Source organism: Mustela putorius, unplaced genomic scaffold (genome assembly GCF_011764305.1).
Source record: "Mustela putorius furo isolate JIRA1106 unplaced genomic scaffold, ASM1176430v1.1 tig00003853_pilon_pilon_pilon, whole genome shotgun sequence".
NCBI classification, from domain to species: domain Eukaryota; kingdom Metazoa; phylum Chordata; class Mammalia; order Carnivora; family Mustelidae; genus Mustela; species Mustela putorius.
In genome coordinates, this window is record NW_025422005.1 from 22,590,710 (window position 1) to 22,614,762 (window position 24,053).

The window sequence follows — 24,053 nt, forward strand, 5'->3', positions numbered from 1 at the left end:
AGTTAGTTCTCCCACCTAAGGGAGGAGGGAAAAAATGAAAAAAACTAAGGGTGGAGGGAAAAAAACTGTATATAAAAAAGTTCACAGGGGCACCTGGGTGGCTCAGTGGATTAAGCCTCTGCCTTCAGCTCAGATCATGATCTCAGGGTCTTGGGATCGAGCCCCACATCAGGTTCCCTGTTCAGTGGAGAGCCTTCTTCTTCCTCTCTCTCTGCCTGCCTCTCTGCCTACTTGTGATCTCTGTCTGTCAAATAAATAAATAAGATCTAAAAAAAAATAAGTTCACAGCCCTGATGTAAAATATGTACACAATGAAGAAAAAAATGAAGCCTATTAAAAAGAATCCAATGGAAACATATCACTAGATGTGAACAGCAGAAGAATAGACACTGCAGAAGAAAACTTAAACATATGTGAAGATAGAGCAATAAAAGCAATGCAAACTGAAGCACCTAGAGAAGACGACTCAGAAGAACAAAAGAAATGGAGCATCATAACCTGTAGGACAGAATCAGCGATCTATCATCTGTGAAACTGGAGTTCCAGAAAGGGGAGAAAAGTATAAAAGAAATACCTAAGGCCTGAATTTTGTCCAATAAAATATGGCTTTATGAAAATTATAAATGCATAGATCCAAAGATCTCAAAAACTCCAAAAGAGTAAATAGAAAGAAAACAACACTAACACACATTATAAATTGCTGAAAAACAGCGACAGAGAAACCCTTTAAGCAGACAGAGCAGTAAGGTACCTTATATGCAGGTAACTAGTTTAAGAATGACCACAGGCTTTGTGTCAGAAACAATGCAAGCCAAAAAAAAAAAGAAAAAAGAAAGACTAAGCAAATGTAAAATGACATCTTTGCTGTGCTGAAAAAGTAAATAACATAGGAACATTCCATCTTCAAAGAAGATATCCTTCATACATGAAAGCAAACTAAAAACTCTTTCAGACAAAAAAAGCCAAAGAATGGTTTGCAACCAGAGCTGCCCTACAGTAAATGTTAATAAAAGTTCTTTAGGTTAGGGGCACCTGGGTGGCTCAGTCAGTTAAGTGTCTGCCTACAGCTCAGGTCATGATCTCAAAGTCCTGGGATCGAGCTCCAGCATCATATCCGGCTTCCTGCTCACTGGGGAATCTGCTTCTCTCTCTCCTTCTGTCTCCCCCAGCTCATTCTCTCTCTCTCTCTCTCTCTTTCTCTCTCTCAAATAAATAAAATCTTTTTTTAATTTCCTTAGGTTGAAAGAAAATGGTGGGACTTTCAGCTCCACATGTAAGGAGACTGAATGTCCCTTTTCCATCCAAAAAAAAAAAAAAAAAAAAGCTGAACAGACTAAAAGATCAACAACTTTTCTCGGACATAAAAGAGAAGAGGACATAGGGCAAACCACTGCCCCTGAGACTGGGGAGACAGACAGGCATTAGAGGACATCACAGCTTCCCTAGTCAGAGATTCACAGGAGGTCACTGCTATGGAAACCAGTGCCTGGGTAGGAAGAGCTGAACTGTAATGAATTGCTGGCAGCTAAATGTGGACAACCCTGAAAATTAAAATCTACAAGGGAACCCTGCTATAGGAGGGAACCCACACTATTGTGAGTCTTACCTCCAGGTGCTCAGTCCAGTTTCTCATGGTGAATACTAGATAAAAGTCCCCTCATGCTTCTGGCAGGGAGAGGGGGAGAAGGAATCATCTTGAAAGACACCAAAGAATTCTGTTAACAAAGCCCGGCCTCGCAAAAAAACTAACCAGAGCTTCATCTGCCCCAGCAGCTACTATAGAGCCTGGCATTGGGGGAATGGAAACACCCAGCTCCCTCCATTCTAGTTCTAGCCACCTTGTCCCACCCATGAGGGGAAAGAAAAACACAGAAACACTTATGAAGTTCATGGTCTAGAGCCAAAGGCTCACTCACAGACTAAGCTCTAACCATGAGACAAGAGAATGTTCCCTTCCGCCCACACCTTGCCACCACTTTACTAAAGACCTATTTATAGCAGTTCCTCTTACCCAGTACATCACATTGGAGTATCAAGAAAAAAATGCAAGGTGTGCTAAAAAAAAAAAAGCAAAAGTGATATTTTAAAGAGACAGAACCTGCATCAGAACAAGACATGGCAGGGATGCTGGAATTCCCTGACCAGGAATTGAAAACAGTTCTGAGGACAATGCTGAGGGCTCTAACTGATAAAGGAGACAGCACACAAAAGCAGGTAGGCAGTATAAGCAGAGAGAGAGAGAAATCCTAAGAGAAGATCAAAAGGAAATGCTTGCGATCAAAAACACTGAAATGAGATGTCTCAGGTGGGCTTGTCCAGAGACTGGACACAGATAAGGAAAGTGGAAACAAATGAAACCTGAGATTTACCAAATGAAGAGCACTGGAAATGGTAAATATGTGAATAAATATAAAAGATATTTTTCCCAGGCCACATGGGTGGCTCAGTGAGTTAAGCCTCTGCCTTCAGCTCAGGTCATGATCCCAGGTCGCTGGGATCAAGCCCCACATCAGGCTCTCTGCTCCGAGGGGAGCCGGTTCCCCCTCTCTCTCTGCCTGCCTCTATGCCTACTTGTGATCTGGCTGTCAAATAAATAAAATCTTAAAAAAAAAAGTATATTTTTCTCATTTTTAGAATTTCCTGAAAAGGCAACCCTTTAAAGTCAAAAGTGATAACAACATATTTATTGCAGGATCTAGAACATGGTAAAGACAGGAAGAGGAAGGGTGGGAGGAATGGCAGAAGGGCAGGTGTACTGCTGTAAGGTCCCTCCATGACCTGTAATGTGCTGTAATATTATTTGGAGACAGACCAGACTATGTTCAAGTCCCATATTGTAAACCAGAGAGGAACCTCTAAAAAGTATCTCCAAAAAAGAATAAGGCAATAGAAAAACCCTCACAAAAGGCTTGCTGAAAGACCAGGGGTCTGGTGATGTGGTCATAGAAGGCTTATGAGTAGAGTGTGAGGGCATGGCTTCATGGATGGTCGGGGGGGAGAAGCCCACAATTCAGTGTGGATGTTTTGTTTGTCTGGTTACTGCCTAGTGCCCACTTCATGCCGCCCCCCTCTGGAGTCTCATCCTTGATGAGGCCTTTGCTCAGCAGAACACACAGCAGGTCAAACCCTGTAACTAGAGATGGTGTTTGGAATAGGTGTCATTTCTCCTGAGAAATGAAAAAAAAAATCTACCTCCACGATATATTTTTGTTAGCATGACTCAGAGAAAGGGGGGCCCCGTCTATTCATGAAAAGCAGCATGTTAAGATAAGTACTTCTAGTTTTCAAACCAGGGTAAGTTCAGTAACTAAATGAATCTGGCACTCTTATTGGTTGGGACTGTATGATGGCATGGGTCTACCATTTGCCTTTATAAGGACCTTAGCAGGATCCCTGGGTGGCTCAATCGGTTAAGCATCTGCCTTCAGCTCAGGTGGATCCCAGGGGCCTGGGATCAAGCCCTCCACTGGGCTCCCTGCTCATGGGGAGTCTGCTTGAGAGTGTCCTCTTTCTTCCCCCCACTCACCCCCCTTAGCTTGTGTGCTCCTCCCCCCCCAAAAAAAAATTTTTTTTTTTTTTAAATCTTACAAGGGTCTTAGCAAGATGTACCCATTATGCTTGGATTTGGGGTAGATTCCCACCCATCATTGCTCTGACACGGGGCAGCTGCTCCACACAAGGTCAGATGTAATGTTAAATCCAAAACCACACAGGAAAGAGTTTCGTTCCCAAGGAAACAGTGAAAAAACAATGTAAAACTTTATAGCATCAAATCAGCACTAATTCCCAGTAACTAATGGAGGCCCCTCCTCTCAACATTCATAAAATGAATCCGAGAAGCTTTTGGTATTACCAGATTGTTTTAATGGCCTTACAGATTTGGTGAATCAGAATGAAACATCTCCACTGCACAACTCATTTTTTTTTTCTAGATCGAGGTGAAATTCTTATTTTCAAAGTAGAGTTTTAAGAGTCCATATTCCTTAAGCCCCCACTCACAAGACTGTTGACTAATTTCAGCTGTTAGCGATCTTTTCAGTCTTGGACACAAAGGTCGGCAGAGTCAATTGTGAGTCAAATTCCTCAGATGCTCTTCAAACCAAATTTGACCTTCTCAACGTTGTCTGCGCCAGGAAAATATGGAGTGGAATTCGTAGATTTCACAAGGGCCTGTTGCTTTCCTTACCATACTAGATAGGCATAGGAGCCATTGGGATTGGGTTTTAGAAGATGAGTTGGAGAAGTGAAAACGTTTTTCGGCCTGAGTTTCTCAACAGTGAAGACGCAGAAGAAGGTAGAGCGAAACCATGATCACACTGACAGTAGACTGGAGGGCGCAGACGCCAGACTTGCTGTCAGTAGTGGCAGCGGCAGCTGGGGGCGCGGCGGGCGTGGTTTCGTCAGCCTGTGAAAATATCTCCTGCTGAGCCAAGAGCAGCGCCAGAAACAGCAGCCCAAGCTGAAGCCTGATCAACAACCCTCTTCCCATGGTCCTTCTGTCGCGCTCTGTGTGCCGGCCCCGGGAATGAAGGACCGTGAGCTCCAGGTGACTGCAGGCAAAATGGCAAGGGCGGTGGGAGCAGGACCTTACCTACCCGGGAGCGCGGGTAGCGTCACAATGCCCCCTGAGTTGAAGCGCCAGGACAGACCAACCACCGCCCGCCAGAGTCACAATGTCAATGCCTGCCCCGCCCTCGGGTTCCCTGCCCCACTGGCCAGGGCGCCTCACAATGGCCCCTGCGTCCTGCACAGATGTTCCTGAGGCTAGGGCTCCACTCCTCCTCCCCCCACTCCGCCTGCTCATTACCTAGCTTTCAAAAGGAAACTTGTAGAACTTCTTAAGAGCCTCTGAGCTCCATTACTTTGAAATCTAAGGTTCCCGCTGTCTGTCTTCCAAAGGACACTTTTTCCCCTATCCTTAAAAAAGGCACATACTTGTTATTGAAGGTTAGTAGTTCCGAGTAGGGCACAAGGTTTGTACCCAGAGATGATCGCTATTTGGTGTGTTTTTATACAGTCTGTATACACGCTTTCCCACAGGATTGCTTTCCTACCCAGAATTTTGGCTCAATATGTAGAATGACCAATTTTCCTGTCATTTATAATCTTTTTAAAAAATCATTTCTTAAGAAGATTGCACATTGAACTGTCTTTTGAGTGTGTCCAGTTTTAATCCCCATCTTGTTTGGTTTTTATTCTTCTGGATTTCTAGAGAAGAAATCACATCATGGTGTTAGTCTTGGTTGTTTCTTGGTGATAAGATTTTTCTATCTTACCACTCTTCCATACTGGGTTTACCTGTGGAGGTTGAACTAGTAATTTGTGGAGGAAAGGAGTTTTTTTTGTTCTGTTTTCTTGCAGAATGCAGTAGGTGGAACTCAAGCTAGAAGAAACTAAAGTGAAAGTTACTTTAAAAAAAAAAAAAGACTATGGGGTGCCTGGGTGTTAAGTGGGTTAAGCGTCTGCCTTTAGCTCAGGTCATAATCCCAGGGTCCTGGGATGGAGCCCTGCATTGGGCTCCCTGCTCAGCGGTGAGCCTGCTGCTCCCTCTCCCTCTGCCTGCCTCTCTGCCTACTTGTGCTTTCTCTCTATCAAATAAATAAAATCTTAAAAGTAAGGCCACCTCTCTTTTAAAAAAAAAAAAAACTATAAAGAGTTGACAGTGAAAATTTTAAAAAATAATAGAGATCCATGGTTCATAAAGGGCACTTTGAGTCTGAATGGGAAATGATCCTCCCTATAAGACTGGGGTGGGGAAAAAATCTATATGCTGTTTGAAATTTGGGGCATGACTTGTAATAAGAAATTTAACAAGTTTTTTAAACTTTTGGCTTAGATTCTCTTATCAGCTTGAAGAGAAAGTTTAAAGTCATTCAATGCCCTGTCCATCCTTGGTTTTCAAGAATTTGAATATTTTCTTTACATTCCAGAAATTAACATAAATATTTTCTTTACATTCCAGAAAATTAAAACCACCACCTCTTCAATTTTTCCTAAGCCCCTGCTTCCTGTCTCCTGGAGAACCTGAGTCTCTTTTACTGAACCTTTAGGGGACAGCCTGAGAAATTCTCTTATTGAGCCCGCACAAACTGGATTCCCTCGAGCTCACTTCATTTTTTCCAGAAATGATACAGAGATAGTGGTGAGCACCCTTCAAGCACCATCAGGACGAAACTGAAACGTGGATGGATGATGCCGGTCGCCAGTCCTCCCAGTTCCATGTCACTCCAGCCCACGGGAGCCCACAGTCCAGCCTGGGTGTGGCCAGAGCTCAGGCTGACTCACAGCCCCACCCCCCTCCGCTGACTCCTGATGCCCAGCCGTATCCCCAGGCTGCTGAGGGGAGGATCCGGGCTGGGGATCCCACCCTTCCCTGGACCCAGATCCTGGGGACAGAGCAGGTGTCTGTCTCAGCTTGGGGAGTAGTAGGAGCCCACTGGGAGCAAGGAGGGCTCTCTGCTCCCTGGTTACTCGGGGAACCGGGAATTCCCACTATCCCTGGGGTATCCAGAGCAGGAAACGGGTGATGAGGGGCCGTGGAGCCAGGTCACATAGGGCCAGGCTGGAGGGTCTCTGGGGAGCAAGGGTGCTCGGGAAGGGCTTCCAGGGGCTGCTTCGTGGGCCCCAGGGAGCATCCAGGACTGTAAGAGGGAGAAGTTGACAGCATGAAGGTTCCCCGGAGCCCTGACAGCATCTCCCTGCCCTTGCAGTGCTCAACCAGTCACGTCCCCAGAGAGGACAGGTCAGCTGCTCCCCCAAGAGCGCTCAGCCACCACATCCCTCTCTCACAGCACCGGCAGGAAGGACCCGTGGACAGTCTCTCTGCTCTGCTTCTCTGGGGCTTGACTGCATGATCACCAACCTCCATAGGAGCTGCAGGCCTGTGAGAAGGAAGCGCACACTGTCCCTTCCCACGTGGCAGGAGGGCCCACCCTCCTTAGAAGGTGGCCTGTCACTCAAGACCACATGAGGCTCTTTTGTGCCCACCCTCCTTAGAAGCTGCCCCATGTGCCCGGGGTCCCATTCCACGCATGTCAGGGCAGACCCCAAAGGTGGCCTCTTCTAGAAGGGTCCCAACTCCACCCCCATCAGGGAGAGCCCAGACGCTGCCCCTCCAAGAGGCAGACCCAGACCTGGGTCTAAGGGGAGCAACCCTTAGAGCCATCTGGTTCAATCTTTCCCCCATTTTTCAGAAGGGAAACTGAGGCCCAAAAAGGAGAGTGGTTTCTTAGGGAGCAACTGCAATCTGGGGACAAGAGGTCTCTTTTTCTATCCTCCTCTCCCTGCTCTGCCACTTTCTTTCCTGCTTTCTTCCTGCAGTCTGTGTCTGGGACTTGCCTAATGTGACACAGGGAACCATACTGCATTGTGATCAGAAGGCCATGGGAGTCCGGCAGACCTAGTTCAAATCCCAGCCCCACCACCTCCTGGCCATACCATCCGACTGGGGTCTCTGAACCTCTCAGAGCCTCAGCCTCTCCCTGGAAATGGGGTGAATCCAAGAGCCTGCTTGATAGGAGTCAGGGGAGGATTAAGCGAAGGAATATGGAGAAAAGCATGTGCCTCCTCTGCCCTCGTGGACAGAGCTGGGGCAAGGGGAGAGACACATAGACCATCAGAACAGAGCCAGAACTGGGCCTCCTGACCCCTCTTCCTCAGTTACCATGATGATGAAGCAATGATGGAAGAGCCACTATGGGCTGGGCTCATCTCAGATTGTGTTTAAAGGACAAGGGAATGTGATTGTGGGGATGTCTGGACTCTGAGTATTCTGGCCAAAAAAGCAAAGCACTGTGCGCTCAATGCTTACCAGTCAGAAGTTTCTGTAAGATCAGCTTCCGGAGAGGCGGGAAGCAGCATCTGGAGCTCTGTGCCACATGGCCAGGCTTTGGCTAGGAATGAATCCTTTTCTGCCCTGAGTGTGGGGACAGTCCTCCAGTAGCCACTCAGCTCCGGCAAAGCCTGACCCAGGGACAGCCAGCCCGTCCCCTGTGGCCACGTCCTGCGGGACCAGCAGGATGAAGAGCTAAAGAGGTGAGTGGTCTTGGGTGGCTAAAGAAGACCTCTCGGAAGAGGGAACATTGGAGCTGAGACAGTGACAGACTCTCAGGGCTGGTTCTCCAGCTCAGTGTGACTACCTGGAATCCCCCCAAAGTCAGGGGGTGACATTTTCAGATGACAGGAGCACAGCAGGGCAGACACGGTGCTGCATCAGCCGCAGAGCCGAGGGGCTATCGGGGGTGGTGGGGTCTAAGCCGAGAGCCCAGGGGAGGTCGGTCCAGAGGGCGTTGTAGCCCAGGCCCCCCCACACCCAAGGTGGTCAGATCTCCTGATTTGGGGGGAAGAAGAAAATCTGATTTCTATGGGTGAGATCCCAATATTTAAACATTAGACCTCCACCTCCACCCCTTCCTTTCTCTCCTACCTTCCTTCCTTCTCTACTGTGCAGTGTTTATTTCCAGAAATCTGACCGAGCCTCTGCCATTCACATTTCAGAATTCGAGGAGTGTTTATTTCTCTTTCCCGGAGCGAGCCTGCGGGGTGAGGTTTCCCAGGATTGGTGCCTGCCCTTCTGGAGGTGAAGCCCCATGACAGCACCCGAGTTTGTGAGCCCATCACAGCCTCTGATATTTACTGAGTGTCTCCTCTGCCCCAGGCTTTCTCAGGAATGATCAGTTCTGTGCGTTTCCGAGCGCTGGGAGGCGATGCCTCCATCTGCACCAGGCTGATGAAGAAATCAAGTCTCTGAGAAGTTCAGAAATAAGTCTGTGGCCACCCAGCAAGTAAGGAACGGGGACAAAGATTCCTATCTCTGCCCCAAAGTCTCTTTTCCCCATATACCAGTGAATCTCAACCAGGGGGGAATTCTGCCCCCACTCCAGGGGACTTTTGGCAAATTCTAGAAATATTTTCCATTGTTGTGACTCAAGGATGCCCTTCGCATGTAGGAAATAGAGGTCAGGAATGCTGCAAATATCCTCTAATGCATAGGACAGCCCACCCCCCCAAAAAGAATAATCTAGCCTGAATGTTAATAGGGCTGAGTCTGAGAAACCCTGACCTAAGGGTCAAGGTCTGTGAGCTTAGCGGGGCCCTGAAGAAGGTGCAGCATTTGGGCAGAAGGAGAACACAGAAGGGGGTCGCTCCCTCCTTTCGAGGAAAAAAAGGCATAAGGTTAGGAACAGCGCGTGTTTGAGGTCCTGGTCAGTGGGGCTGCAGTGGAAAGTTCAGGTCTGGGAGCAGGAAGGGACCAGCTCAGCCATGGAGACACTGCCAGCCTGTGTGGGTCAGGGCTTTTTGGCTGAACCCCGCTCATTGCAGCTGAGCTTAAAAGGAAATGCTCTGGCTCTGGTATCTGAAAATGGACAGGCAGGGAAGGGAACAGAGTCTGACTCCAAAGCAAAAAAAAAAAAAAAAAAAGTACCAAACAGACAAAAAAAAATATTCCTGAGTCAGCACATACCTCGAGCTTGCAAGCATCAGACACTGTTCCAAGCGTTCTCCGTGCCTAATCTCATTTATCCTCAGGACAACCCTTTGGGTGGATATTATTATTTCCTGTTTGTAGATGAGGGAAATAACGTTCAGGGGTGTTAAGTAACATGCCTGGGATCACACAGCTAGTAGTAGGTGGCAGATGTCGGATTTGGGCTCCAGTTCCTCATCAGGGCCCAGGACGCTGAGTGGCTTCCCCGGGTAGGAAATGAGAAGCCGTCAGATGTCACAGGGTTGCCTAAAGTCAGAGCTGGACTTTAGAATGGCTCTGTGGCAGTGAGGGGACAGATCAAGGGGGAGGGGCAGGACTGGGCAGGGTCTGGGCAGGAGCCTGGGAGCACCTGACTCTGCAGGACAGTTGATGGGGACGGGGGGGGGGGCGTGACCCAAGTGGGATGCTCAGTACAATTCCCTGGGCCCCTGAGCCCCTGGCCCTGCGATGGGGAACAGTGGTGGTGCAGGTGCAGTGCAGGGCGGGGGTTCCCAGATGATGGAGGGCAGGGCTCCAGAGGCAGCATTTGCTCCATTTTCCAGCTCATCCCCCTCACTTTGGGCAGATGGAAACTAGCCCTGTAAGTCATCCATCTTCTGCTGCCCAGAGGGAGGGAGGGAGAGGGGATGGTGCCTGGTGGCACCAACGCAGTGGCGGTTCTTCCCCTGGTGGGTTCCCGGGAGAGCAGGCTGTCATTCCTTCTCATTACTGTGCACCAGCAGCTTCTGGAATCTCGCATCCCTGGGGCCACTTGCCATGATGTCCCTTTCCTTCATCTCGGATGGACTCAGCCTCACTGACGGGCTTGGTTGTCTTATCCCGTCTCCTCAGATCCAAAACCTCCAGCAGCTCCCATCTCCCACCTCTGTCTTCACCACCCAGGGCTGGATTCCCGCCTTCCACGGAGGCTCCTCCCCACTGCTGACCTGGGCCAGGAACCTGTGCTGCCCTGCCCCCCCCCCCTCTGGCCCCTGCCAAGCCTCTGACCTCAGTGAGCTGCCTGGTTTGCCCGGTTAAAGACGGGTGCTGTTCTGTGAGCCTACTTCTCTCCCTCCCACCTCTTTTCCTCCCTCCCTCCCACACCCACGCCAGCAAACACTGAGTGGGCCCCACGTGGTGCTGCTCCCTGAGGAACACATGAACAGGACAGACCAAGGCCAGGCTCATGGGGCTCACAGTCCAGCTGTACCCACAAAAGACACAGTGAGCCCGCCAGGGCTCCTCCCCTTCCCTTCTGAACCTACTCCTCCTTTTGTCCCCATTTCAGTGACGGCTATACCACACACCACCCACCTGGGCCCCCAGGCCCGAAACCTAGGGTCACTTTCACTTCTCCCACTACTGAAATCAATCATGAAGGCCTGTGAGGCCAAAAATGAACTGTGAGGCCTGATTTCCCCTAAAAACCGCCCTCCCCACTGCCCTGCAGGTGTCTCCCACCATCTCCTGCTCAGCTGGGCTTGCCCCCCTCCTGTTTTCCTGCCTCCAGCCTTTCCCTCTCCAGGGCTAGAGGACTCCTCCTAATTCAGATCTGACTGTATGGTTAGGACCCTTAACCAGACACCAGTGTGCTGGGGATAAGTCACGAGCACCCCCATCGGTACCAGGGACCACGACTGTTCAGTTTCCACTCCCTCCCCAGACCCAGCTCAGGCCTCCATCCTGTGACAGGAATCGCTGGCTCTGTTGACCTCCTGAGGTTCCAGAGTAAATCAGGCCCTTGGCCTGATGCGCCTCCTCTTCTTCCTGCTCACCTCCGAGTGTCTCCCTCAACACTCAGCACAGGCATCAACCCCTCTGGCACAACTTTGTGGACCCCTGGCTGGGTTAGACCCTCACGGAGCACTCACACACTGCCCCAGGGCTCAGCCCTGACACTGCGCAGCATGCAATATCCCTGCAGTGAGGGGACCCCAGACTCCTTCCACCCCCAAGACACCCCCTACCCCATGGCTCAGGTCAGAGGGCATCTTCCAGCTGCAGAGGGGACAGGGAGAAGGCACACCTGCTTCTTAATCCCCTCGGCCGGGAGGCGACACTCACATCACTTCTCCCAGCTCCCCACCTGGATTCAATGAGGGCCAGGAAATGTCATCGTCCAGCCCACCGTCCCCCCACAATCTCTGCTGCCTCTCTCTCTCTCCACTGCCTTTCATCCACATAGTCACCCCACATGCTGGGCAACACCACCGCCGCACTCACTACCATCGTTCACCTCGTCACATCACTGTGAGGACCCGGAGGAGCGGGGAGGGTGTTCAGTAGTCCAGGCAGATAGGGGTTCAAATCCTGGCCCTGCCCCTTGGCAGCTGGGTGGACTGGGCAGGTCCCATCCCCCTTCCCGAGCCTCGGGCTGTGCATCTGTAAGTGGGGGTCCTGAGGCCCAGCTCACAAGGCTGCCACGGGGCTCTGTCATGGCACCTACTGGACAGTGGTCAGCACGGGGCCTGGCCCTTCACTTAGTGGGAGCAGCTGTGGTGGGGGGACTGGTCCCCTGTGGGGAGAGGCAGGAGTGTGCCGGGGAAGCATATGGGCTCAAAATATGGCCTTTCTAGTTGGTCTTCCATGGGGCAAGTTTCAAAATTTGATTCAAAAACAAGCAGAAAGAATCCACAGAGAGGGGAATGCATTAGGACAGGTGATGCGGGAGGGAACAGAGCCTGTGCATCTGCAAAGATGTGGCTTGCGTTGCTCCCAGAAGGAAGTCCCCTAATACAGCAGCCCCGGACACTGAGACGTGGAGGTGGGGGTCCGGGCTCCCGGGTGGCAAGATGGCAGCAGCTAAGGGGCTGATGTGGCGGTCATCATGCTCAGGACACTGCGCCGGGAAGAGGGTCTCATGGTGATGGTGGGGAGCCTGGTGACCTGCCAAGTCACCTGTCAGGTGACCCTGGGCACACCACTCAAGGACTCCAAGCTCCCCTCCTCACCCGCCTCCAGCAGCCACACTCAGGCCCAGGCTCCGCAACCTCCCCATCCCTGGGGCAGAAGGCAAAGGGCCACAGAGTGGCTATGGGTGGTGCAGAGAAGGGGCACAGGGATTTAGGGACATGGCAGGCAGCTGGAGGTGGCTGGCTGCTTCACTTCCATAGGCATTAGCTACAGGTACACTGTGCCCCATCCACCTTGGGAGCCCTCAGGCCTCAGAGCTCACCTCTGACCTTGACTCCAGCAAGCAGCCTCCCACTAGGTGGTGACCAGGGCCCAGAGTAGCCCCTTCCCGCCTCACAGGAGCTGATGATCCCTACATAGGAGGGCAAGGCTGTGGGGTGGCTTAGGGGCACAGTTGGGGAGGGTGTGGTGTAGCAGACTCATGGTTCTGCAGGGGTCACCCTGTATTTCTACCCATGGGCTGCTCATCTATTCCTCCCAGCAAACCCACACTATCCCCATTCTGCAGATAAGGAAACTGAGGCTGGGGAGGGCAAGGGATGTGCCTAGTCACCCTGCAGGAGTGTGAGGATGCAGGTCTCCCACTCCCACCACCTGGTTCCCAAGCCTGCACCTGGTTTTGCCCCACCCTGGAGCTCCTTGTGAGTGGGCCTCTGCACTCCAGCCTGTGTGCTCCTCGAGGGCAGCCGCTCTGCCTCCTTCACCCCTGCATGCCTGTTGTGCGGGTTCCCAAGCTCCAGAGCCACTGCGACAGCCACTTCCCATCAGGAAGCAGTCTGGCTCTATAAGAACAAATGAGAGCTCAGGAGCCGTGACCTATAGCAGTGTAACAACTGGAGGGGCTGAGACCCGGGGTCCCCCTGGAGGTCACCATTTTGTCAAAAACAATGAGTCTGTGTCAGGCATCGACTCTTGTCAGTTCATCCCAGCATTCACGGATGGTGTTGGGGCGGCAGGGCTTTGATGGAGAGCAAGTCTGGTTTCCTGCGCAGTTATCTCCCAGGAGGGCAAAAGGGATTCATTGGATCCCTCATGATCCCATGAGGCTGCTAGAGAACACCACCTCTGTTCGCTCAAATCCATGTGCTCTTTTCTTTGGGTCCCTGAGTGAGCCAGACATGGAGGAGGATGTGTGCTGTGTCCTGGGCTGGTACAGGCTGGCTGGCTGACCTCGAATCAGCCTAGGACCTCAGGAGCAATAGAACAGAGGCTATAACCAGATCTGTGGATCCCGGGAGGGCAGAGAAGAGGACGGCAGCACTGACGGCTGGTTATGGATCAGTTGCTCAAATGCTACAGACCGTGGGAAACCCCTTTGCCTCTGTGAACCTCCCTTTCCTCATGTGCAGCCTCTACCTCCCAAGTTGTTAAGAGACTTAATGAGACGATGTGCCTGGCTCTGTGTAGTGCCTGGTGGGTGGCAAGCACCCAGTAAACACGAACTTTTATTATTGTGGTGGAATGTCAACATGGTCCATATCTAAATGCTTTTTGTGATTCCACTAGTCCCTGAATTTCCTGATTCTACTGGTTCCAGGAGTTTCAGGACGCGTTATCAGAGATGATGAAAACTCCATCAGCATGGATACGGCACCCTCAGGATCAAAGCTTGTGGGCTGGTCTCACTAGCTTCTTGCATCCCAGAGCTAATGTTTATAAGCAGAGAGCCCACTTAAAGCAAGAAAAGAATCACATCAAAGTCAAGGCTGAGAAGTTCACAGGAGCAGAAAGGAGGCCCGGGAGAAGGAGACAAAAAAAGTAAGATGAAGGAATCCATCTTCTTCCACCTTCTGCTACCATCCCCTGCCTCGATTCCCAGAAGCACTATAGCAGAGCCTGCCTAATACCTCTCAATATATGTTCATCTTCTTTGATAACAGAACATGAAATGTCAGGGGTTACTGGGCTTCAAATAATAAAAGACTACATTTCCCAGCTTTCCCTACAGCAAGGTAAGGTCATGTGACCATGTTCTGCCAATTGCCTATGAGAAGAAGTCCAGGGCATTCACACCAGCCCTGTGTGCACATTAAACTTCCAGGTTGTACCCTTGAAGGGAAGGGCCCTCTATCACCTGTCCTTCTGCTCCTCTTCTTGCTGAAATGTGGACGTGGAGGTGAAGCATATCTGATCAATGGATAGGATTAACAGTTTTGAAGGGCAAAGCAGCAAAATTGAAAGTGTTTGGTCTCTGGCAGAGTGGAGCCATCACAGGAGCCCCTGATATGTTCCACCAGCAATTTACTAAGAAAGAATACACTTCTGTCTTAATTATTGATGCACTGAGCTTTATTAACCGGATCATAACATGTTGATCATAGCACTGAGCAGCATTGCACAGTGGCTGAGCTCTCCCAGGAAAAGCTATGCCAGGGTCCCGGGTACCAGTATCCTCTTGTGCAACATAAATTACCCCAAAATATCGTCATTAAAACAGCAATCTTTGATTTAATTCACCTTGCCAAGGGTCAGCGATTTCGGCTAGGCTCAACAGGGCCGTCGTCTCCTTCTGCGGGTTGGCCAGGGTCTGGCCGGCTTCAAGAGAGGACAGGGGGCCACCACCGTTCCTCATCCTCAGCGGATTAGCCTAGGCTCATTCTTAGAGTGAAGACGGGGTTCTGACCACCACTGGAACAGGCCCGAGGGCACGTGGTCACGGACATTACGGTTTCCTTGGCATCCTCTTGGCTCCACCTCCTCCCGGTAGGAGGAGCCACCCACGCCCTCAGGGCAGCCTCCATGCAGTCCTCCCAGTGCCCTTAATGCTACTGTCCTGACTTCTCCAGTGTTCTGTCTTTCCTGCTTGACTCTGCGCTCCATGAAGACAGAATCATTGTTTCCTTTAACACGGTCTCACCAGCGCCTCACCCAGAGCCAGACTTAAAATGGGGCTCAGTATAGGTTTGCAAGCGAATAAATGAATGAATGCATGAATGAATGAACGCATGATGAATGAATGAACGAACCCATGAATGAATGCCTCCCACACTGTGGACACAGACAATGGGCTGGGTGGGCCGATGCTCAGGAACTTCCCTTCATGCATTGGTCCTTCCCTTTCTTTCAAAGGTGCGGGGAGTCCTCTGCCTGAGCTGGAGCTCCAGCCGCATCCTGTCTCTGTGCCCTTGGGCAAGGACCTCCACCTGCACTGTGCCTTGGTACTTCATCTGTAATATGCAACTCTCATGAGGAGTGGGAGGGAAGTAACTTGGATGAAGCACGTGACACCCAGCCTGGGACAAAGGGAGCACCAATCGTGTTAGTTATCATTAGCGTTAAGAAGGACTTGGAGCCTGGGCGTGTCCTCCTCCAGTCAGGATTCTCCAGGGACTGACGTGAAATATTCACCCCAAAGGAATTTGGGTCTCCTTTGGAGATGCCCCTCCCACACACCCCAAAGATTTCCCACCCTCAGCCATTCACAACTGCCTCAGATTTGGACTCTGCCATCCACAGAGCAGGGGAAGGAAGGAGAATTTATTGTACCACCAATGGGATGACAGTTATGAACGGCAGGATCTCCCGCCACCACCCGTCACAGCCATGGGGCGAACACTGGGGCGGGCGGCTCAGGGACTGAGTTCTCCTCCCTGCAGGGCCCGCTCTGCCCTCAGCCCCAGCCTAGTGGAGTCATCAAATAAATCCAACATTTAGAAAAGGGGGGTGGGATGGGGGACTTCAGCAGACAGTTCCCTGAAATGTAATGGCAATAAAAGAGAAAAATGGACCAGCTTGCTCCAGATAACCAGCGCCAGGGAAGTAATTTCTCTGCCCTGAGTCAGGATGCCGGTGGCAGAGGCACCTGCCCAGGTAATTCATCAGCCTCAAATTAATGGATTCCTCATGAGTCACCTGCACCTGTCTCCATCCAGGGTTCTCAGAACACCCCTATTTAGATTTTATCAAGACTGGTTTTCTCTCTTCTCCCTGATCAGGGAGGCAGGCACCATACTGGGGGGCATAATTGAATACTGATTTACCATCAATGACCCAGAGTAAAAAAACACTCCATTCAAGGGAACCAATTGTTTCCAACTGCCTGAAACCTCCCTGGGGCCTCAGTTTCCCCATGAATCACTGAACGACTGCTGTTAAACCAGGCACATGAGAGCCCAGTTTTGCGTTCATGAAGGAAAAGCCTGCATTATGTAGGAAGTGCCTCAATTTCCTCAATTGTTAAATGGGACTAAGGGCACGGGATGAAGGCGACTTTTACTTTATTGCTTGAAATCTTTTTAAACAAACATATATTGTTGTTGTGTTTAGACTGACAAAATAAAGCACCATGAAAACATAAATTGAAGGTGGGAGTCCACACCTCATCAGTTTACAGCAGATGGGACTCAGGACAGCCCACACATGGTCACAGCCCACAGCCAGTACACACTGAGCCCCTGACGCCTATCATTGCCAGACTGCTCCATTATTGTTGCTGGTGATGGTTGTCGCTGTTAGAGATCAGGGTTCTTGGCAGGTGTTGACTGTGTGACTTTGAACAGAGAGGATAACCTCTCTGATTCATCTATAAAATGAAACACTGCTTTCCCGCCTAGAGCCAAACAGATGGTCTGAAAAACAAACAGAGCGTGCAAAAAAGACCATCTCTGAAGAGTGGTGCTAAGAGAAAAACCTAAGGCTACAGGCTGAACACACTTTGTTCTGGAAAACCAACCCCACACAAAATGTTGCTACAAGACTTTATTTAATTTTTTAAATTTTTTCATTAATTTACTTATGTTTACTAAGCACAAGAAGCATCGAAGGCAACAATCTAGTCCTGCCACAAGTTCTTCATGATAAAAACACTTAACAAACTAGGAATTTAAAAAAACCTTAACATAATAAAATCATGTATTAAAAGCCCACAGGAAACATCATACTCACAGGTAAAAGATTGAAGTCTTTTCTGCTAAGATCAGGAAAAAGGCAAGGATACCCACTCTTGCCATTTATATTCAATGTAGTACTGGAAGTACTAGCCAGAGCAATTAGGCAAGAAAAGGAAATAAAAGAACCCAACACTTGCACATGGATGTTTGTAGCAACTTTATTCATAATTTCCAAAACTCAGAAACAAGATGTCCTTCAGTAGATAAATGGGTAAATATACTGTGGTATGTCCGGACAATGGATTAGTATTCAGCACTAAGAAGAAATGGCTTTAAAGACATAGAGGAACTTTAAATGCATATCACCAAGTGAAAGAATCTGCTCTCCAAAATGAAAAATAAAAAAATAAGAAGAACAAAAGGAGAAATAACCCTACCTCTCTCAGGGATTCATACATACACACACACACACCCCACATCAGAGGCATAAACAGGTTCAAATTTGGGTGGATGACCCTGGACATGGGATTCATTATCCAGAAAGTGCCTGCTCACTGGGGACAAAACCCTAAAGGTGCCATCACTCCTCACCTGCCTTTTCGGGGTGAATTGGGACTTGTCCCTGGTTTTCACTAATGGCTTTTGTGATAGCTTCAAAAGCCATCATGTCGACATCTTGCCCTGTTTATCAAAAAATGCCACTTTTGTGAAGTATGCGTGGCAGTGAGGGAAGAGAGCAGAGGAAGCATGATTTCTCTCCCCGCTCTCTGTTGCAAACCTTCTGGTCTCCCCGCCAGCCAGGGACACTGCGGGCTCATCTCCAGGCTCAACTGCTGGTGATGTTTGCAGACAATGCTCAAGATTTTCCAGAGTTGCCCTAATGCCAGCTTCCCGAGCACATTGTTGTTTAAGAGTCACCTCTGTGAGAACATTTATTGTCCATTGCCCTTTCTAAATGGGTCTTACTCACCTGTCCCCGCACTGTGCTGCACACGGTGTCCAGTACTAACAGGAGCTTGAGGAAACACTGGTTGCATCGAAAAGAATGTTAAACATAAATTTAACATGCTTTTAAGTTGCACTGGAGCATGAAAGGTAAATGTTTGAAAATCAAAGTCCTTCTCTGTTGCTCCCTGGAGAGCATAGCACTTCAAGAAAGCCTTTGGCAAATCCTTTTGTAAAGGGCGGAAGTGTGGGATTCTTCTATACCGTAAATACCCCTCACTTGTGACACTGTGATTTTATATATGTATGCACATGTATATATATGTTAATGTTAAATGTATAATATTAATGTATAAATATTATTAAATAATTAAATATTACATAAAGTATCTAGTGGATCCATTATACAGATCATCCTTCTAGTCCTGCCCATCTAGGACACCCACCATTAAACTTGGGGTTTTACTTAAAAATGGCTCAGATCAGAAATATTTCAAGCTCTCAAGATCAGAAAAAAGCTTGATATTTTTATATTATGAGGCAGAAAATGTGGGAAACCAAGACACAGAACCTGACCCACAGGATTTCTTTCTCCCTCTGTTCCCTAGGAAGAGCAGTGTCCACAATATGCAACTAATACCCCATTGTCCCCTAGGAGTTGTCATCTATCTGATGGTCCAAAGCCCAGAGCCACTCCCCTCATTGGGGAGAACAACTGTTCCCAAAGCAGGGGGTTGGACTGCAGGACAGAAATGAGGCTGAGGGTTCACATGTACCCACAGCTCTCTTATCTCATCCGGGACACTCGGAAAGTTTCTAACCTTGATGCAATGGTTAAGCAGGAAGACACTCCGGCCTCTGTAGAACTTTGCATGAGAATGATCTACATGGCATGTAGCAGTTTCAAAACAGGTCTGCAAATTTGATGACACTCCTCCCCTGAGAGGTGCATCCTACGTTCCTCACTCTGGATCTGGGCTGAGATTTGGTGACTCGTCGGCCAGCAGACACAGGCAGAACACCCTTACCCTGACCCTAGACCCCCCTGAAAAAGCCCATCAAGGATGGCATCAGGCTCAAGGCCTGGGGTCTCAGCATCTAAAGCAGGTCCAGGGGCAGAGGGGCTCCTCGGGTACAGTACAGTAGGCAAGACACCCTAGGGGAGGAAGAGCCGAGGGGAACAAGTGCAGAAAACTCCATCAAACAAAGTAACAATAAGAGAAGTCATGCAATGAGGCTATAGTTGGAGTCTGTTATGGGAGACATGATGCCATGTTTTGCCCTGATGAGGATGAACCCATAGAGGGAGGAACATGGATGACTCAGGAAGGGCAGTGCTGCTGGAGCAATGACCTTGACATGTAGAAGGGGTGGAAGCTCATGCACAGGTGGCCTTGATGGGGAGCACCACTCAGAGAAGGCCAGAGCCCTGATAGATATTCCCCAGAATCTCCCAACACAAGAGCCCATCCTTCCTATGGCAGGACACTTATTCTAGCTGGGAAAGCCCTGGCCATTGTGGGGGCCAGGATAACATGGATCATGCCGAGATGACAGGGACATGAAGGAAGGTATCTCGCTAAAACCTCTCCTCCTGCAGATGTGAAGTCGGGGGCCCAGGCCCGGAGTGACCTAGAAGTCACCAGACTTACCCAGAGTCTGGTCCAAAGCCCCATCTCCCGACTCTGAATCCAACTGTTCTTCTTCCAAGATTAGATCTCTTTCCTGCCCAGATGCCCACCCTTCCCCCTTCCCTGTAGATGTTTCTTCTTTTTGAGGTTTTGTGTTTTGTTTTGCTTCGTCTTTCAGTTTTATTGAGATATAATTGCTACCCACCACCATATCCCTGGAGAGTCTGGATTCTCTCTAGAGCAGGCCCAAGCCCCTCCTTGCCTCCACTATGCCTTGAAATCTCTTGAGTCCTGGCCACACTGACCACCTGTAGGAGTCAGCACATCGGTCCTGTTGAGTGAAGATCTGAGATCATCGCTGACACTGGAGGTGGGGACTGTGTAGACAGGGGCGAAGGCCCAGCCCTGCTCCTGAGAGGTCTCGTGTCCCTGATGGTCACAGTGCACTGTGTTTGCGGGAGGCTGTCCCACCCCAGACTCGCAGCCATCAAGGGAGGGCTTGTGATCAGAACTGTCTTGTGGAGGTTGGAAGGCTTCGCATGAAGAGCTCAGCAGTGGGACTGCTGGACTCGGGCACACATGCGAGCTGTTTGGGTAAAACACAACGACTGCTATGAAATTTTAATTAAATTCTTATTTGTGTTAAATAATTCAGCATTGACTGCCCAGGCCTGTCTCTGGAAGGGAAACCAGGGCCTGCCCGATGTAGCAGGAAACTGTAAATGTCGGAGATGCTGCGTAGGGTGAATATGGACATCCCCCCCACCCACCCCATCGCCCGCACTCGTGGTAACCTCCCTTCTCAGGGAAGTCAGCTTTCCTACTTCCTGATCTGGTCTCCTGGCATAGTGAGCCGGCTGGAAGAGCAGTTGAGGGGAACACAGAGAAGAACTCTGGGGCAGGCAATTGTGGAAAGACCACGGAGTTCAAGGTCCAGAACAAGGTATGGATCCTGCATCCACAACTCGCCAGCTGCAAGATCTTAGCACATCATTTCCTCTTTGAGTCTGCATTTCCGTATCTGCAAAGCAGAACTACAATTCTCATCAATGCAGAAATGCCAATTATTATTCTCCTGCATCAGCCCAAGGCCTGCTGAGGATCTTCTTCAAGCCCCACAGTTTAGCAGGTCTGGAGTGGACACTTCATCCAGGCTGGAAGAATCAAATTGTCTCTTCTGGGAATTTCAGTTTGGAACTTGGAGGCAAAGTTACACATCCACAGAGAACCAATCACGGCAGCCCCCGGTAGAGGCCATTATTATCTTGAGTCACCAGTGAACAGAGAAGCCAGTCTACTAGGAAATTTAAAACCTAGGTAAAGGGAAATAGAGATGAGTCATCCTGCAGAGCCAGTGGGAGAGAAAGGCAGAGAAGGTACGGAGAGTCAGAGAGGGTCTCTGCCAGACGACTTGCAGGTCACAAGATGCCTGGTGGTTTTCTACCTTGAGATCAAGGCATCCTAACCCTATTCCTACTTGAATTTCTTTTTGTGAGCTCGTTAACTCATTAGAACTCATTTCTGGCTCAAGCAAAAAGAGGACCAACCCAGTGACTAGGGTACTGGGAGTTTGCAGTGTTAGAACCGACTCAGGAACAACTTACTAGGGTCCCCAGTGATGGCATCAAGACCACAATTCTCTCTATTTCTCCTCCATGTGTTGTCTTCATTGTCAGGCTTCACCTGAAATGGTAGCAACCACTCTAGCCCATGAACTTCTGGGTTCGAGCTCAATGGGAAGAATCTAGTTTAAATTCAGTGAGAAGAGCCAGAGCTTATTTCTCAGAAGCCCCAGTAAAAAGCTCATGGTAAAACAATGGCTCTGGCTGGGCCACATGCCTATCCCTGAGCCAATTGTTGCAGCCCAAGGAATGGTCTGGATAGACTGGTTTGACCCCGGGGCTTCCCTTTGAGCCAGAACCTTCTGGTAGACACTGATTTGTTAGGCGAGGCTGCAATCTCTCAGAAGAGGGTGGTGTTTTTAGAAAGCACTTGGCCTGCAATTCTAGTAGCTGCCATCAGGGGATGACACATGTCAACATTCTCAGAAACCGATAAATCTCTACTTCCTTTTCTTTGTAAAGCTGTATTGTCAGTGGAACTATATCAAAAGGTAATGATTTTATTTGCAGGTCCAGTGTATCAGAACGATCTAGGCTTTGACTCTGACTCCATCATTTAATAGTTAGAAAATTTGGGCAAATGTCTTAGCCTCTCTAAGCATCAATCACTTCTTTCCTAAACCAAGATTAACGCCATCAGTATCATTGGGATGCTGCAAAATATAAGTACAATAACATATGCAGTGTACTTAGCACAATGCCTAACACACAATAGGTACAGGGTGGATATTCATTTTTCTAACAACTTAGAAATATGTTCCATAAGTTTTTTGAAATTTGGTTTATATAGTTCTGTAAAACTCTACTATAGACTATAATTAGTAAGATAAAAGCCATAACGGCTTCTAGCACTAACAGCCATGAATAACAATGTTTCTTTGGGAAAGTATAATTCAAACTCCAGACAGACAGACACAGCCCATCCTACCTCCCCTAGGCAGCTTCCAAGAAAGAAATCATCTTTAGGTAGTACCTAGAGCAGAAAGAGTGAAGCAGAACAAGATCAGGCTGTACAGATGTAGGGGCTCAGAGCTGATGGACACCAGGAGCGGGAATGAACCTCAGACTCTCTGATCCATGATCATCATAATAACAATAAGACCACCAACCAGACCATTGCTCCCATTGCTCAGGGGCTTACTGTGCACCACGATTGTTTTAATTCTCAAGGTCAACTTCTAAGGAAAGGACCAGCACTATCCAAATGTTACAGCTGAAGGAACCCCTGCAAAGGTAACAAATTTGCCCAGTCTTCACAGGTCTGAGTGACTGATTCAGGTCCCTGCCCCTGACCAATGGACTCACTGCTGCTCTGCTCCCAGGTGTCTGCTGGTGCAGCTTTGAGGGCTCATGATCACCGTCATGGTCAGCCGCAAAGGAGAGCCCACCAAAACTCCCCCAATCCCCCTGACCCTGAAGGAGTAGACAAGAGTCTGGGCCCCCTGCAGGCTTCTTCCAGGATGCGAGCAGGGGGGACAGTGGGGTACCTGTGCCACGGGGGTCATGCTGCTGGCTGTGCCTCCTGCTCAGACATCATCTTTCTCACTAAGGCAAGTAGCTCACCTCTCTGAATCCCAGCTTACTCATCTCAAAGTACAAAAAAACACCTCCTTTTCCCTCTATAGGCCTCAGACCGCCCCCCCACACCGAACTGCAAAATCAAGCCCATGTCCCTGGGCTCATCCTTGTCTGTGTTTCCAGCCAGCATGTGAGCTCCACAGGGCAGGACCGAGCCCATCTTGCTCATGGCTCTGTCCTAGTGATCAGCACGCCACAGGCCCTCAGTAAATACTTGTAATGTGAACACATGAGCGAGATGAGCTCTGACCACCCTGGGTCCTCAGCGAGCCCTCCGTGGACCAGCCACAGTGATATCATCCAGGGGCTTGCTGGAAAAGCAGCAGCTCAGGACAACGCCTACCCCCTACCCCCTGCCCTCCAGGGTTAGAGCTGCACCCGCAAGACCTCAGGACAGGTTTATCCAAGTCCCCGGAGCCTTGGAGCCTCGCACCACCCCCCAGCCCCCACTGCTCAGCCACCTTCTGTGATGCTTGCTCATGGGTCACCTCACTGGGCCTCCGCCTTCCCCTCTGAAAACCAGCAGTTCCACCCCCTTTCCCTGAAGATGATCAGGAAGGTTAAGTGGATGGTGGACCTGACATACCCACTCCCAGGAGACGCTCCCTAAATGGCCCCCAATCTTGACCTCCTCCGTGGTCAACAGCTCACTTCACTCCCATCTGTCCCCTTCTGCCATATGGACCCCTGGTTTGGGTTTTTTGGTTTTTGTTTGTTTTTTGTTTGTTTTTATTTTTAAGGAGGAGGGGGGCAGGATCTACCCCTTCCATTCTCCTTCTTCGTGACTGGGATGGCCTCCATCCTGGCCCTGGGATTGACTGTGTGACTGTGGTCTGGCCAATCAAAATTCTTTATTTGCCTGGCCCTGTGGAGATCCAATTTCAGTGAGAGATCAACAATAAACAGACAGATAACTTAATGTCAGATTAACACTATGAAGAAGAACAAAGCAGGCTAAGGGATAAGCCATAAGGGAGGGGCCTGTGGCCAGGAATGGGGATTTGATAGAAACCTGAAGAAAGCCAGGGAATGAGCCTCAGCCAGAGAACATTCCAGGCAGAGGAAAGAG

At 49.5% G+C, this 24,053-nt stretch overlaps 1 long non-coding RNA gene across 1 annotated transcript; it reads left to right on the plus strand.

Annotated features, from left to right (window-relative positions):
• Positions 1–4,565: 4,565 nt before the first annotated feature.
• Positions 4,566–16,097, plus strand: LOC101694540. The gene is made up of 3 exons (XR_006601697.1): positions 4,566–4,947; positions 5,963–8,783; positions 13,917–16,097. It is a non-coding gene; the product is annotated as an uncharacterized LOC101694540 (long non-coding RNA).
• Positions 16,098–24,053: the final 7,956 nt, after the last annotated feature.